Source organism: Oncorhynchus mykiss, chromosome 1 (genome assembly GCF_057628025.1).
Source record: "Oncorhynchus mykiss isolate SJ-2025 chromosome 1, ASM5762802v1, whole genome shotgun sequence".
NCBI classification, from domain to species: domain Eukaryota; kingdom Metazoa; phylum Chordata; class Actinopteri; order Salmoniformes; family Salmonidae; genus Oncorhynchus; species Oncorhynchus mykiss.
The window spans coordinates 70,887,122-70,903,489 of record NC_143022.1 but is presented as its reverse complement, the minus strand read 5'-3'; the positions used below and the strand labels follow the sequence as shown (position 1 = coordinate 70,903,489).

Here is a 16,368-nt window from a genome sequence, read left to right as displayed (position 1 = left end):
ATTGATTTCACCCAAATTGACCATTTACATTTATGAGATTCAGATAGTAATCAACATCCAATTTGAACCAAACTTCTTCTTACCAATGAGTAAGACACCCACAGATCCCCACACCCCATGCCAATCCCATACCAAGAACCAGTATCAGTTCTCTATGTTTAAGTAGTATGAAGCTGTGGCTTGGAGTATTGCTTCTCCATACAATGCAGTGTATTCCCTGTGAATCTGTTTTTTTCACCTTTGAGAGAATTTGTCATTGAAGCCGCTTGCATTATTTGCCATAAACTGTGACAGTAACGTGTTGACCTCTAGATGTCGCTGTTTCTGCTATACCGCCACAATCTTTTATACATGTTTATTGAATAGATGTTTGCAATTTGGTTCGAAAACTAATAGATTTGTTTCATTGAAATAAATTGTGTGGTCATCCTAGAACTGGGATGACAAACAGAAAATTAGCAACCATACCGATCACTTATCGCAGGCATTTATCTGATGTTGTTCATTACAATAACTAGCTTATATTATATAGATGTGAAGTTTTTAAATGAAATACGTTTGCTAATATGGGTGCTTGTTAATGGGGCAATTGATGGCTACATGCATCAAACTAGTAGTTGGTTCTCTTTGCACATTCAAATTATAAATGTATTGTTCTGTTTATCATTATCGCATCAATTCAGGCAATTTATTGTGATATGGATGTTTGTCCATATCGCCCAGCTCTAGGTCATCCTCACAATTCAAGCCAGTCTTCCATGAATGCAATTCAGTTTGTTCTAATGGCAGAGAAAAAAAGAAAAAGCCATGTCTCAGACTGGCCAATAAAAATAAAAGATTAAGATGGTCAAAAGAATAGACACTGGACAGAGAGATGGCTTTTTCTTTGCAACTCTGCCTAGAAGGCCAGCATCCCGGAGTCGCCTCTTCACTGTTGACTAGACCCTCGAATGTATTTGTCCTCTTGTCGCTCAGTTATGCACCGGGGCCTCCCACTCCTCTTTCTATTCTGGTTAGAGCCAGTCTGCGCTGTTCTGTGAAGGGAGTTGTACACAGCGTTGAATGAGATCTTCAGTTTCTTGGCAATTTCTTGCATGGAATAGCCTTAATTTCTCAGAACAAGAACAGACTGACTAGTTTCAGAAGAAAAGTTCATTGTTTCTGGCCATTTTGAGCATGTAATCGAACCCACAAATGCCGATGCTCATTAGTCTAAAGGCCAGTTTTATTTCTTCTTTAATTAGCACAACAGTTTTCAGCTGTGCTAACATAATTGCAAAAGGATTTTCTAATGATCAATTAGCCTTTTTAAAATGATCAACTTGGCTTAGCTAACACAACATGCCATTGGAACACAGGAGTTTATGGTTGCTGCTAATGGGCCTTTGTATGTCTGTGTAGATATTCCATAAAAATCAGCCATTTCCAGCTACAATAGTCATTTACAACATTAACAATGTCTACACTGTATTTCTGATCAATTTGATATTTGAATGGACAAAAAATGCTTTTCTTTCAAAAACAAGGACATTTCTAAGTGACCCCAACATTTGGAACATTAGTGTATAGGCTCAGAATGTGGTGTTGGCATGTCATATGCCTAAGTTTGCTAGTCTTGCCAATAGTTGGCAATATCAGTGGGTCTTGTGATGAATGATTCATTTGATTCAGTAAATGATGGAACAATCATTCTTAATAGCACCACCCCCCCCCCCCCCCCCGGTTTATTTTTCCATATATATACAGTGTATTCAGAACTTGACTCTTTCCAGATTTTGTTACATTATAGCCGTATTAAAAAATGTGTGAAATATTTTTCCCCCCTCATCAATCTACATACAATACCCGTAATGACAAAGCGACAACAGTTTTTGAAATGTTTGCTAATTTATTACAAATTCCAAAGGTACCTTATTTACATAATTATTCAGACCCTTTGCTATGAGACTTTAAAATTGAGTTCAGGTGCATCGTTTCCATTGATCACCCTTTTGTTTCTACAACTTGATTGGAGTCCACTTGTGGTAAATTGAATTGATTGGGCATGATTTGGAAAGGCACACACCTGTCTATATAAGGTCCTACAGTTGACAGTGCATGTCAGAGCAAAAACCAAGCCATGAGGTCGAAGGAATTGTCCGTAGGGCTCCTTTACAGAATTGTGTCGAGGCACAAATCTGGGGAATTGTACCAACAAAAATTCTGCAGCGTTGAAGGTCCCAAAGTGTCCTCCATCATTCTTCAATGGAAGACGTTTGGAACCACCAAGACACTTCCTAGAGACCTGAAAATAGCTGTGCAGAGACGCTCCCTATCCAACCTGACAGAGCTTGAGAGGTTCTGCAGAGAAGAATGGGAGAAACACCCCAAATACAGGTGTGCCAAGCTTGTAGCGTTATAACCAAAAAGACTCGGCTGTAATCGCTGCCAAAGGTGCTTCAACAAAGTACTGAGTGAAGGGTCTGAAATATTTGTTAATGTGATTTCCGTTTTTTTCTTTTTTTATAAATGTACAAAAGTCATTTTTTATTTGTTTAACTAGGCAAGTCAGTTAAGAACAAATTCTTATTTTCAATGATGGCCTAGGAACAGTGGGTTAACTGCCTTGTTCAGGGGCAGAACGACAGATATGCATCGCATGCACGTGACCAATAGGGCCTGACCTATAGCATATCATACTCACTTAATAAATTGGTTATAACAAACTCCGAACACCATAACAGCAAAATGGATGCAGAGGGCGTGACAGACTTGAAACGGGGGAATGTTACTGGTTGCTCAGGAGGTAAAGGGGAAGTCAGATGTGTGGAATAAATGTGACTAGTTGTGGAAAATACTGGAGATCAAGAAAAATAAGTTAAGGAGCAAGCGCTGTGTGCATATTATGTGTTCTGACCATTTGGAACAATGTAAACAACTCTAAATACATTATAAGCGCACCAGATAGTCTGTCAAAAAAAAAAAAGAAGCTGTGCAGATTTTTAAGCCTTTATTACAGCAAAGACTAAAAACAGTCACATTCATGAATGCAATTTCCCGAAATGGAACGGGTTCGGCCTATTTAAAACTAAATGCTTGATTACATTTCAAATCACGTATGCTGTGTGATGACATGAACTAATTAATGATTGATACAGTAGCCTAAACTTTTGACTGGTACGGTATACAGATGATAAATAAAGCCATATTTAACAGTTAGGCTATTGATTGTAGACCTTATTTAGTTGGTTTCCTCTCCTCGCTTTTCTTAGACAATGAGACACAGGCTCTTTTTCACATCTCCTCATTCTGCTGCTGCCTCTGTCGCATTGTTCTCAACACCAATATGCTGGTATCTTTGCTATTATGCACATAAAGCAGGAGAAAGTGCATTTTGTTATTAAATGTTGTATTAGTGTTGCGCTGTTGTTCTTACGTAACAACCATCTACAATTTCAGTAGCACATGACTTAGTGATGGACTGTGCATCCCCACTGCCTCCACAATGGATTAGTCCACTCAGACGGGTGTCTTGTACACCATGAAATATTTGTATTACTATTGCTCGGCTAAAGAAATCTCTGTCGACCAAACAATCGACCAGTCCTAATTTAGGTCACCCAGAAAATATGCCTCTGTTGATATCACATTTCACACATTATCCAGACACTGACTGTTAGCACTTGGAGGTCTATCGCAGCTTCCCAAAAGGAATGGTTTTTAGGTGAGGCAGTTGGACCTGCAGCCATATTACTTCTACAGCAATGTGTGTTATAGTTCTGCCAAATGGCATCGCATTGCATGCAAGGGTGTGGCCTTTGGTCCTTTGCCTTTCTAACCTTTACAGGAATATGACTCTGAACAAAAACGTCAACACCTCCACCATTTGGATTCCTGTCTCTTCTGACGATGTTGAAACCATGTATTGCCTACCACTGTATCATCAAAGGTATTTTCAAAGTGAGATTCAGAGATAGTCAGTATATGAATGTTATCCATTACTAGCAAGTTAGCCCACGTTAATGTATGTAGCCTATTTTTAGCACTTTTCTCAGATTCTTTGTTTGTATTGCTTTACTGGGAGGCTTATCAGAGGTAGACATGACAGTAATATTTGTGTTTGAGCTGATAGTGCAGGCTGAGCTGCACAAAGTGGACTTCCTACTAGGGCAATCCGCCTCAGTGCTAACAGTATAACTCGGGTTCATAGGCGGATATAGCGCCGCCAATTGGCATGGCATTGCATGAAAGAGTGTGGCCTTTGGTCTTTTACTATCATGCAAGGTTGCACCTTCCTAGGCCTCACCATGTCACGTGAATTTGCATTTTAAGTTGGCCTTACGGAAGAAGAGGAATAATAATATTAATGAACGCCAACAAACACAATAGGGATTTATCATTTTTATTGAACCTTTATTTACCTGGGCAATGTATTGTGATTAGTGACATTTACTATTAAACCCAACGCAACCCAATACTATTACAATTGCAAAACACTATAGTGTTTTTGGGACTTTTACCATTGAAGACCATTAGAACTGCTGTAGCCTAATGGTTTGCTTGTTTACCAGGAATGGTCTAATGGTAACTAATCCAGACCTTTTTGAAAGGAATAAACTACACACAAAGGGGCCGTTTCCTGCATACAGATTAAGTGTATTAAAAAAAAGGACAAACTGATTTGCTTTCATTGAGGACTGGCTTGAATTATGAGGGTGACCTAACAATTTATTTTTATCACAAGCCAAATCTATTGGTTTTCTACCCCCAAGTATATGCGGGTGCTTATTCTTTGTAGGCACCTGATCTGAGCCGTAAGGGAGACTAGACATCTACCACCCCACTATGGTTCTGAAATCACCCCCACCAACTAATTAACATGTCATTTTTGCAGATTAACTGTCTCTTCCCACTTTGGTCATGCAGTATGCCTCCCAAAAGTGATTACTCGTTTAGAAATTGTTAACTTTACCCTGTATATCAAAAAATGACCATGTATGCTGATTTGTTTTAAAGCTAAGTTAACAAAACTATTGCTGATTGTTCAGGTTCACAATCTAAATCAAATATATTGTAAGCTAGTGTTGTATGGTATACCGAAACGTCTGTACTTTTTCGATACTAGAACACAAACTGTTCGGTACTAATTTTAAAAAAAACTTTCTGTACCTCTGTTAAATGCATCTCACTGATCAAGCCTGTATCAACACAGCCGACCCCTTATTATAGCGCTAACCGTGCCTGCTCCACTTACTTATTGCTAGCCTGCACTGGGATTCTGGGCTGCATCACTAGGAGTCTGGGCTGCGTCATGTTAGCTCCCCTTCACTTGAATAATGTGACACGGCATGTAGAAGTGTTGACACTGTTCATTACTGTTTGCAAAACAATGTCCGTACAAGCTAGAATACTTTTCAATATGAAGATACCGGTAGCTTCCGGCTTTGTAGGTTAACTTTTCTTGCTAGCTGACAGCTAGAGCTAACATCAATTCACTACCGTTGTACTTTGTGATAATATGCAAGCCATAATGCAAATCTACTGATTTCAAGGCTGATAACCACCAAAACCTTTTCATTCACTTATGTGAGGAGTGAAAAGAGATTAGTGCAAGAAGGGGCAATGCAGATATTCCTGATAAAATAGTTAACCACCTATAATTCACATTTAAAAAATATATATTAGTATTAATTAACAAAATTATTATTGACTTTGTAAGAGCGCTAAACATTTGTCCACTACAAGAAATGCTCACCGGTACCCTAGTTTATAGAAAGACCCGTATGATGTTAATCATTTGATGGGTGCTTAGATCTGTCCTGTTTCACACATGTACAAGTGCGTATGATATACATGTGAATTGGAAATGTGTTTTTTTCATATCCCAACTCCCCCTGAGACACCCTTGGAGAGTGGGGTCACGACCAGCGTCATCCCATCTACAGATTTTTCATAGTGTCGGCTCATGGATTCGTAGTGGCAACCTTTCGTTTACTGGCCAAACGCTCTAACCACTAGGCTACCTACCTCCCAGGTTTGTAAGATCTAGTGTAACACTAAAGACTTGCAGCGAGCAGGATGGAGTAAACTATCGATGACAGTATCATCTACCTGTGCATCATCAAGACAGTTGCTTTGTGAGTAGGTGCTAACCATAGGATGTTAACCCATGTTCAAACTTAGCCATTGTTATATAAATGACGGTTGAAACGTAAGTGGCCAGGCCTTGGCCCCAAGTCAGAGCAGGTCCGCAGAGGCCATGGCCCAGTGAGGCACGGGTACCGGTCCATAGAGATGTAAACAGAAAAGTCTGAGCCTTTTGGGTAAAACACTGGGGTAAGTATTGGGTGGAAACTCAGCACTGGAGTATGGCTCAGGGAGTCAAGTGGAAAATGCAGAAGTCAAGGATGGGGAATGAGAGGAGAGGGTGTGGGTTGGAGGCAGCTCCGTGTGGATGGGTATTCTTATGCTAATCCACTCCCGGGATGAGGCGCAAAGCAGCCAAGCAAACAATGGCGGTGGAGCCAGAAAGTCTGCCCTGCAGTCTAGCAGGCCTTGAAAGGCATGTTGGTCGGGGCGCCGACACTGGGAGAAGGCTGCCTGCAGCACGGAGAGGGCTGCCTGCAAGGAGGGGCCCCAGGAGAGGCCATGGATCTGGGCCAAGGCATGGAGAGAGAGTGGGGGAGCAGATTGGAAGAAGGGGGGTGAAAGGTAGAAAGGAGACAAATGACATACCACATCACTGTTCACTTTATAGGCAGCAGGGCTGCAGTGAAGAGCTCCTTCCAAGGCTGTGTGAGAGTCGTAGCGAGAGTGTTCGGTTGTACTTGTTTTTTTTTCTTTTTTCATTTATACCCCTTTTTCCAGAATACCCCCATTCACCAGGCCCTTATTGGTCAAGTCTACACTTTTACCCTCCCCTAAAACAGCAAAGCCCAATATTATACAGTGGGGCAAAAAAGTATTTAGTCAGCCACCAATTGTGCAAGTTCTCCCACTTAAAAAGATGAGGCCTGTAATTTTCATCATAGGTACACTTCAACTATGACAGACAGAATTAGAAAACAAATCCAGAAAATCACATTGTGGGATTTTTTATGAATTTATTAGCAAAATATGGTGGAAAATAAGTATTTGGTCACCTACAAACAAGCAAGATTTCTGGCTCTCACAGACCTGTAACTTCTTCTTTAAGGGGCCCCTGTCCTCCACGCGTTACCTGTATTAATGGCACCTGTTTGAACTTGTTATCAGTATAAATCAAATTTCAAATCAAATTTATTTATATAGCCCTTCGTACATCAGCTGATATCTCAAAGTGCTGTACAGAAACCCAGCCTAAAACCCCAAACAGCAAGCAATGCAGGTGTAGAAGCACGGTGGCTAGGAAAAACTCCCTAGAAAGGCCAAAACCTAGGAAGAAACCTAGAGAGGAACCAGGCTATGTGGGGTGGCCAGTCCTCTTCTGGCTGTGCCGGGTGGAGATTATAACAGAACATGGCCAAGATGTTCAAATGTTCATAAATGACCAGCATGGTCACATAATAAGGCAGAACAGTTGAAACTGGAGGAGCAGCACGGCCAGGTGGACTGGGGACAGCAAGGAGTCATCATGTCAGGTAGTCCTGAGGCATGGTCCTAGGGCTCAGGTCCTCCGAGAGAAAGAAAGAATTAGAAAGAGCACACTTAAATTCACACAGGACACCGAATAGGACAGGAGAAGTACTCCAGATATAACAAACTGACCCTAGCCCCCCGACACATAAACTACTGCAGCATAAATACTGGAGGCTGAGACAGGAGGGGTCAGGAGACACTGTGGCCCCATCCGAGGATACCCCCGGACAGGGCCAAACAGGAAGGATATAACCCCACCCACTTTGCCAAAGCACAGCCCCCACACCACTAGAGGGATATCTAAGACACCTGTCCACAAAAGACAAAAGACTCCTGTCCACAACCTCAAACAGTCGCACTCCAAACTCCACTATGGCCAAGACCAAAGAGCTGTCAAAGGACACCAGAAACAAAATTGTAGACCTGCACCCGGCTGGGAAGACTGAATCTGCAATAGGTAAGCAGCTTGGTTTGAAGAAATCAACTGTGGGAGCAAATATTAGGAAATGGAAGACATACAAGACCACTGATAATCTCCCTCGATCTGGGGCTCCACGCAAGGTCTCACCCCGTGGGGTCAAAATGATCACAAGAACGGTGAGCAAAAATCCCAGAACCACACGGGGGGACCTAGTGAATGACCTGCAGAGAACTGGGACCAAAGTAACAAAGCCTACCATCAGTAACACACTACGCCGCCAGGGACTCAAATCCTGCAGTGCCAGACGTGTCCCCCTGCTTAAGCCAGTACATGTCCAGGCCCGTCTGAAGTTTGCTAGAGAGCATTTGGATGATCCAGAAGAAGATTGGGAGAATGTCATATGGTCAGATGAAACCTACTTTTTGGTAAAAACTCAACTCATCGTGTTTGGAGGACAAAGAATGCTGAGTTGCATCCAAAGAACACCATACCTACTGTGAAGCATGGGGGTGGAAACATCATGCTTTGGGTCTGTTTTTCTGCAAAGCGACCAGGACAACTGATCCGTGTAAAGGAAAGAATGTATCGTGAGATTTTGAGTGAAAACCTCCTTCCATCAGCAAGGGCATTGAAGATGAAACGTGGCTGGGTCTTTCAGCATGACAATGATCCCAAACACACCGCCCGGGCAACGAAGGAGTGGCTTCGTAAGAAGCATTTCAAGGTCCTGGAGTGGCCTAGCCAGTCTCCAGATCTCAACCCCATAGAAAATCTTTGGAGGGAGTTGAAAGTCCGTGTTGCCCAGCAACAGCCCCAAAACATCACTGCTCTAGAGGAGATCTACATGGAGGAATGGGCCAAAATACCAGCAGCAGTGTGTGAAAACCTTGTGAAGACTTACAGAAAATGTTTGACCTCTGTCATTGCCAACAGAGGGTATATAACAAAGTATTGAGAAACTTTTATTGACCAAATACTTATTTTCCACCATAATTTGCAAATAAATTCATTAAAAATCCTACAATGTGATTTTCTGGATTTTTTTTCTCCTCATTTTGTCTGTCATAGTTGAAGTGTACCTACGATGTAAATTACAGGCCTCATCTTTTTAAGTGGGAGAACTTGCACAATTGGTGGCTGACTAAATACTTTTTTGCCCCACTGTATGAGAGATATATATATATATATATATATATATATATATATATATATATATATATATATATATATATATATAAGCACAAATAAAGCATTGTAGTCAATCAGGAAGCTTTGTTTTTATTCAGACTGCAGCCTTCCAGAGCGGGAAATGCAGATGCGTGAAGGTTGGTTATAGATGTCTGTCTTCTCTGCAGCTATCCAGAGAAGGAAGCGGCGACGGACACAACCCCCCCCCCCCAGGCTCATTTTACAGCGCTTTATTACAATATGGGTGTAGCAGCGTTTAAACCATATCTCAGTTGAAGAGTGGATTAATGAAAAAGATGACCTGTAAGAAAATAATTTAGAGATTAACGTTTGTAAAATAGGCCTATTAGTTATATACATTTTGAGGGGTTGGACATATGAAGATCATTCCCAACTCTGGCTCTACCATATGGCCATATGCAGCTTTTAAGGGATTGTTCAGTCAAATCTAAATGTGTCAGAGGTATGAGTTACCATTTCAAATTCACCTCAGGTTAAACCCTTTTCTAGATGTGCTCCCACTTGTCCTAATAATATGCACCCTGCGGTGTTCTGAAACGATGCCAATTTCATTTCCATCATTGTTGTCTCTGACCTAATGGAGTGATTTTGACTCTTATCAGTTCACCTCAGTCTCCAGACGGGATTTAAAGACCTCTTTGGGAGCGTTTTCTCAGTGTTTTCCTGTCTGTAGCCACTCCTTGGATTTCCAGCCCATTGAATTTCCTGGCATCCATTGAGTGGTGCGACCCAGAATTCCTTCCCTAGGGGGATGACCATGCATCAGTGGTTCGCTATAAGAGTGATTATTCTATACAGGTGGCACCACCGTTTTCACATGACAATGCCCCCTTTCATTCTCTTCATCTGAGGGAAGAGTGAGCAGTGATGCAATTTTCCAGCTACCTATAGGCCTACATGTTTCAGTAGACCTCTTGGTAGAAGTGTTCCTTTAAGGCAGTGGTATAGGGGTGCCTGGAGAAGTCTGCATACTCACATTTTGCCCAAAATGTCCCAGACGTCGTCCCGCCCGGCGGGATAAAGTTTGCAGGGTTTCTTTCAAGTTCAAAATCACTTAGAACATCTGAGTTGTTATTTGTTTTTTTGTGTTTTTAAGTTGACAACAATGCTTAAACCATATCAGGAGACCCTTTTTGATGTCTGGGGAAAAATATAAATGTTTTTGGGAGGGGGTAGTTGCCCTTCCATTCAGTTGCCCACCTAGCATGAGACGGTTTTTCTAGCGGTGTTTCTGTACAGCAATGTAGGTCGACTTGGGCGGGGGGGGGCAGCGTTTGCGCCGGGTAAAATATAACATACGCCATTTAGTAGACGCTTTGATCCAAAGTGACTTAGTCATGCGCTCAACCATTTTACGTATGGGTGGCCCCGGGAATCGAACCATAATCCTGGCGTTGCAAGTGCCGTGCTCTACAAACTGAGTCATACAGGCCTACTACAGGTACGTAGGGGTAGGCCTACTTTTTAGTCAACATTTAATTAGGAAGGTTTTTTGGGCGGGGGCAGCATTTAGATGTTCATTGAAACAGCCCGTGATGACTGAACTGCACATCACCGATTCAACTAAGTCTTCAGACCAAACTTTTACAATACCTGGTTTGCATACCCATTTGTTTGCATAACCGGGGCGGCAGGGTAGCCTAGTGGTTAGAGCATTGGACTAGTAACCGGAAGGTTGCAAGTTCAAACCCCCGAGCTGACAAGGTACAAATCTGTCGTTCTGCCCCCACTGTTCCTAGGCCGTCATTGAAAATAAGAATTTGTTCTTAACCGACTTGCCTAGTTAAATAAAGGTAAAATAAAAAATGTGTTGCCTTAGTTAGCTGGTAGAGCCCATAAGTTGAAACATCTATCCTACCGTACCGGCTACCGATGTGGTTTGAGAGCTGTGTGCTCTTGATGCCATATATTCTGCTGAAACTAGGCTATATGTGCGCCCCGGGTGAATATAGTTCACGGTGCTTTGCGTTTTTGTGTAGGCTGCTTTGTGCATGATTTCGCCATTACACTACTTTGATAGGCATCAGGGATTAAGAAGTGAGTATACGCAATACCCACTGAAGAAGAAAAAAAAGGTGTGTGTAAACGCCATATCCCCGCGTAAAGCCCCCACTACACCACGGCTTTAGGGTAAGGTACATTTCCTGGATGGTCGCAACCAAGGTTTGAGATTAAAATGAGCAATACCAGGTAAACATGTATGCAGTGTTAATTCTGCTTCACCACATCAACCCAAACACAAGTGCTCCCACCCAGACGATGGGGGATTTATTTTGTAATGCTACTCAATATATATATATATATATATATACACACACACACACACACACACACACAAAAGTATGTTTTATAATCATTCAAATGAGGTGGAGGTGGATACGGTTATTTCAGCACCGTGAGTTGAGAATTGAGCACACAGCCATGCAATCTCCATAGCAAAACATTGGCAGTAGAATGGCCTTACTGAAGAGCTCAGTGACTTTCAACGTGGTACCGTCATAGGATGCTACCTTTCCAACAAGTCAGTTTGTAAAATTTCTGCTTAGCCGCGATGTGGTAGGCCACACAAGCTAACAGAATGGGACCACCAAGTGCTGTAGCCCGTAAAAATAGTATGTCCTCTGTTGCAACATTCACTACGAGTTACAAACTGCCTCTGGAAGCAACGACAGCACAAGAACTGTTCGTTGGAAGCTTCATGAAATGTGTTTCCATGGCCCGAGCAGCCCCACACAAGCCTAAGATCACCATGGGCAATGCCAAGTGTCGGCTGGAGTGGTGTAAAGCTCACTGCCATTGGACTCTGGAGCAGTGGAAACGTGTTCTCTGGAGCGGTGACTCATGCTTCACCATCTGGCAGTCCGACGGACGAATCTGGGTTTGGCGGATGCCAGGATAACGCTACCTGCCTGAATGCATAGTGCTAACTGTAAAGTTTGGTGGATGAGCAATAATGGTCTGGGGCTGTTTTCTTCTTGGTTCGGGCTAGGCCCCTTTCTTCCAGTGACGGGAAATCTTAACGCTGCAGCATAACATGCAATCTAGACAATTCTGTGCTTCCAACTTTGTGGCAACAGTTTGGGGAATGCCCTTTCCTGTTTAAACATGACAATGCTCCCTTGCACAAAGCAAAGTCCATACAGAAATGGTTTGTCGAGATCGGTGTAGAAGAACTTGACTGGCCTGCACAGAGCCCTGACCTTAACCTTATCGAACACCTTTGGGATGAATTGGAACTTCGACTTTGAGCTTGGCCTAATTGCCAACATCAGTGCCCGACCTCACTAATGCTTGTGGCTGAATGGAAGCCAGTCCCCGCAGCAACATTCCAACATCAAGTGGAAAGCCTTCCCAGAAGAGTGGAGGCTGTTTATAGCAGCAAAGGGGGACCAACTCCATATTAATGCCCATGATTTTGGAAAGAGATGTTTGACGGGCAGGTGTCCACAGACCTGTTGGTCATGTAGCGTAGTCTGCTAGCTCTCTCTGTCATAAGAAGATATTGCGGAGTCCTGAGCCATGTAGAGGTGGCGTTAGTACTCAGCTAAAAATTACCTGACACCATCGCAGAGACTAGAGGATGACGATCTTAAGCCTCTTAAGCCCAAGCCCACTTTTTTTTAGTACCTCAATGTTAGTCTCATTCTCCTTTTGTTTGTAGGTGTTTTTTTAACAGTTGTTGCCTGTCTTAACTGTAGGCTATGCCCTTTGTTGGTTACTTTACTAGTCAGTTTTCCTCTTTTTGTTGGCTTCTGTTAATCTCAGAGAAAAGCCAGCAGCTACGCTAGTATCTAGCGACTGTTTTTGAAGGGATAGTGTGTCTCCATGTCAATCAGCAACCCCAGCTGTTATGTTTGTGCCCTGTTCATCTCATGTTTAGGAAGGGAAGTGTATGTGTCAGGGGTGATGGGGACAGCTTCCCGCTTTGCTCCTGTGGGTACACTCACAATGGCTTCCAGTCCATCCATTATGCCAGAATGGACTCGAATGGGGGGGGACGCCCGTTCTATTCATTCTATTTCTATGGTAGCACATGCAGTCAGGAGGAGAGGAGAACATTTGTGTAAATAAATAATGCATGCTATTCTAACGGTTATTACGGTGACCGCGGTCATTTGGCTGGCCAATTTATCGTCTTCTAAAGCTCCATGACAGTCACAGCCCTACTCACAACAGGCTTTTTCTCTGCATACCTCATCTTGATAGGGGTAGAAACTAGGGAGGTGACAAACTGACAATTTTGCTTAAAGTATAAACTGCAATTTTATTTTCTGGTTTTCCTTTTAAAAAGACAAATAACAAAAAATCTATAATTCCACATGTATTCATAATGCAGAATGATGGTCCTATTATGCATGTATGATGCTAGAGTCGGGCAATAAAGTTTTATCTACCGCAGTCATATACCCTTTAAAGAGTCTCGGCTACAGCATGTTTGTTTGTCTGTAAAGGGTACACTACGACTTTTGAAATGTCGACACGAAACCTTCTCTAGAGATGGTTTTGAAGCGCCACTGAACAGGTGTTTTACTTTTGTAAAGGAATGCTGCTTCTGAAGCGGGACTAACGTTCATCACTAGGCGACCGGAACCAGGGCTCGACATTAACTTCTAGAATGTTCAAAATTATGTGGCTTATTTAATTGAATGTATGTTTTGTAATGTAAGTTGAGTTAAATCAACAAATCATAGCACTTATTTTAGCACACATTTTACTTCCCGCATTGCTCATAAAAAGTAGTCGGACAAGATTAATATAGGCTTAAGTTGTCCGAATGAACAATTGAAAAAAAAATAATAATAATCACATCACTATCAAACAATTACTCTGATCAGAATTAGATCAGAGGTCAACTTTGGAATAATATTCAAATCTATTTTTCATTTAGGCCTTCATAAATCCTAAAGTCTACGTGGTGGGAATAGGTTACACCCTTGTCCAAACGATGCTGACGTGAGGCGCCAGAAAATGTAGCCAAACCTTAATGATACTTTTAATTACATAGATATAGGCTAAGCGCCAGTCATGTTTGACAAATGGAATGAAGGATAATTAACTTCTAAAAGCACTTTTATTGTTCTGCAGCCAAAGGCAGAATCCTAGTCCTATTAGGAACTCATCCTAGTTGTTGTTGTTAGATTTCCCCTCTTTCTATGTTTTTCTAATTGAGATTATCATCTCTGTCACATGAAACCACTCGCGGTGCGCTTTTGAGAATGGTGTTTTCCCACTAATTGCATTTTACTATATACATGCATAGGCCTATAATAGTTTACAGCCATGTGCGCATTGTTGAAGAAATAAGACGTTATCAACATTTTAAGCTAAACAGTCTGATGTGTCGCTTCAGCCTCATTGCTCTCTGAACTGTCCCAGAGTCTGTTTTGAACCGTATACATTTTCTTTGTCTGAAGGACGACGGGACACCCTTCATTTTGAACCCTGGTTGGGAATTATTTTATAACGACAATTATTTGGTTGTAATTGTAATGTTGCAATATTTTATAGGGTAGCAATGGTGGCCAACCATCCTCCAGGAGAGCCTTAAAGGGGCAGTGTTGTATTTTGAGACAGGCTTGACTGTGCAAGAAGCCAATAGGCAGGGTGTAGCCTACAGTTTTGTATGATTATCTATGGTATTTTATAAAGTGGTTCCTTGCATCATATATTGATGTGAACAAGTGACAAGGACAAGTGACTTGAGTCCTACATGGCAAAAAAAGTTGATGTCCAGCCCTGAAAACTGTCAATCAAATAATCTTGAACTCCCTGCTCGCAGACCACTCTCCTAAGAAATTATTTTTTAAGTTTAAATACTGTGATTTACCAAGACATTTAGTAGAAACAACACACATCTTCCGCTATGTACAGACAGTCGGAATCGTGAACTAGGCCTATCCATCGGCAATCAAAAGCGGTTTCTCGAAATGGAATGCCGTATTTCTTGGCTTGCAATGTCTCGTAACTTCAGTAAAGCAAGGCCTATCATCAAGAAATAGTCTAGGATATTCTACACCCAACAGATCGAAGACTGAACACACACGTGCATAATTAGCGAAAAGAGAGCATTTCTTTTTTTTTGGGGGGGGGGGGCACAACTGTTTTCCTTTAGTGACTTTTCTTAACGTTAAGGATAAATAGTAACAACTCCTCTCCCAGGGCTGAGATTGTTTGTATTATGTCTGCATTGCAATATTGTTTTGTCATTTGGCTTAAAGTAATGGAGATTGCATATACATTTGATTAGACTACCACTTTGGTAAAGTTCTAACCTTGATTTGTCTAATGTTTGGTCTGCACACCGGTTTATAAAAGAAAGGTAAAACTCTTAGTCATTCGAAGAGATACAAACGGCTAGCTACAGTTGTCGTCCTGACCATCACCCCTTAACACACTTGTTCCCTTTCTCTCACTCTCTCTTTCCGTTCTCTCCATCCCACCTAATCCCTCACACACACGGTGTGTCCTGCTGCTCTCCCTCTTTAAAGGTGCCTGGTTGGCTGTCTTGTCCCCCAGCCTTGAGGAGGCCTTCTTTGTTCCCTCATTACCCAGTCAGGGATGTGTGAAAAGTGGGGCACAGGTCGGGGCTCTTTGTCCCCCTCGGGCAAATCAAAAGTGACAGACACCGGCCGCTCCGCCACTAATTTGTCGTCCCCCCTCGGAACGGGCACTTCTCAGGGCCGCTAATTGCAGTGAGACGCGCAGGGAACAGACACATCTCGTTATTAACGCTGGACGAGGCCAACACGGGTAATTGCGAAACATCCTTCAACAAATAATTTGGGCATGTTTAGCCATTCAAGAGTAGCGCCAGCCTGACCAGGGTCGTGGGGTCAAGCCGGCAAAGATGGACAACACACACAATAATAGAAGGAGAATTAAAAAGGGGAGAATGAAGTGCAGTTTTGGCTTCTCGAGGGGTTCTCATCCGAGGCTGGTTGTCACCCCACATGTTCGTTAGCTATTAGAGCGACAGAGAGCCCCATTGGCTTAGTCCCTCTGATCACTAAAGTGTAAGGTTAGAAGTCAGCAGGGTCATATCAGCCTTATATCCTTCTTACCATTTATGCCGCGTTCAAGACAACTTGGAAACCCTGACATTTCTGACTTGGAAACTCGTTGTAGAAAGATGAGCTCAGTTT

The 16,368-nt window shown here is 42.3% G+C and overlaps 1 protein-coding gene across 2 annotated transcripts in view; it reads left to right on the top strand.

Moving 5' to 3' along the window:
* Window positions 1-16,368, top strand: part of bmpr1aa (bone morphogenetic protein receptor type 1Aa) — a 67,192-nt gene that overhangs the window by 29,967 nt on the left and 20,857 nt on the right. The gene's annotated exons all lie outside the window — the stretch shown is intronic.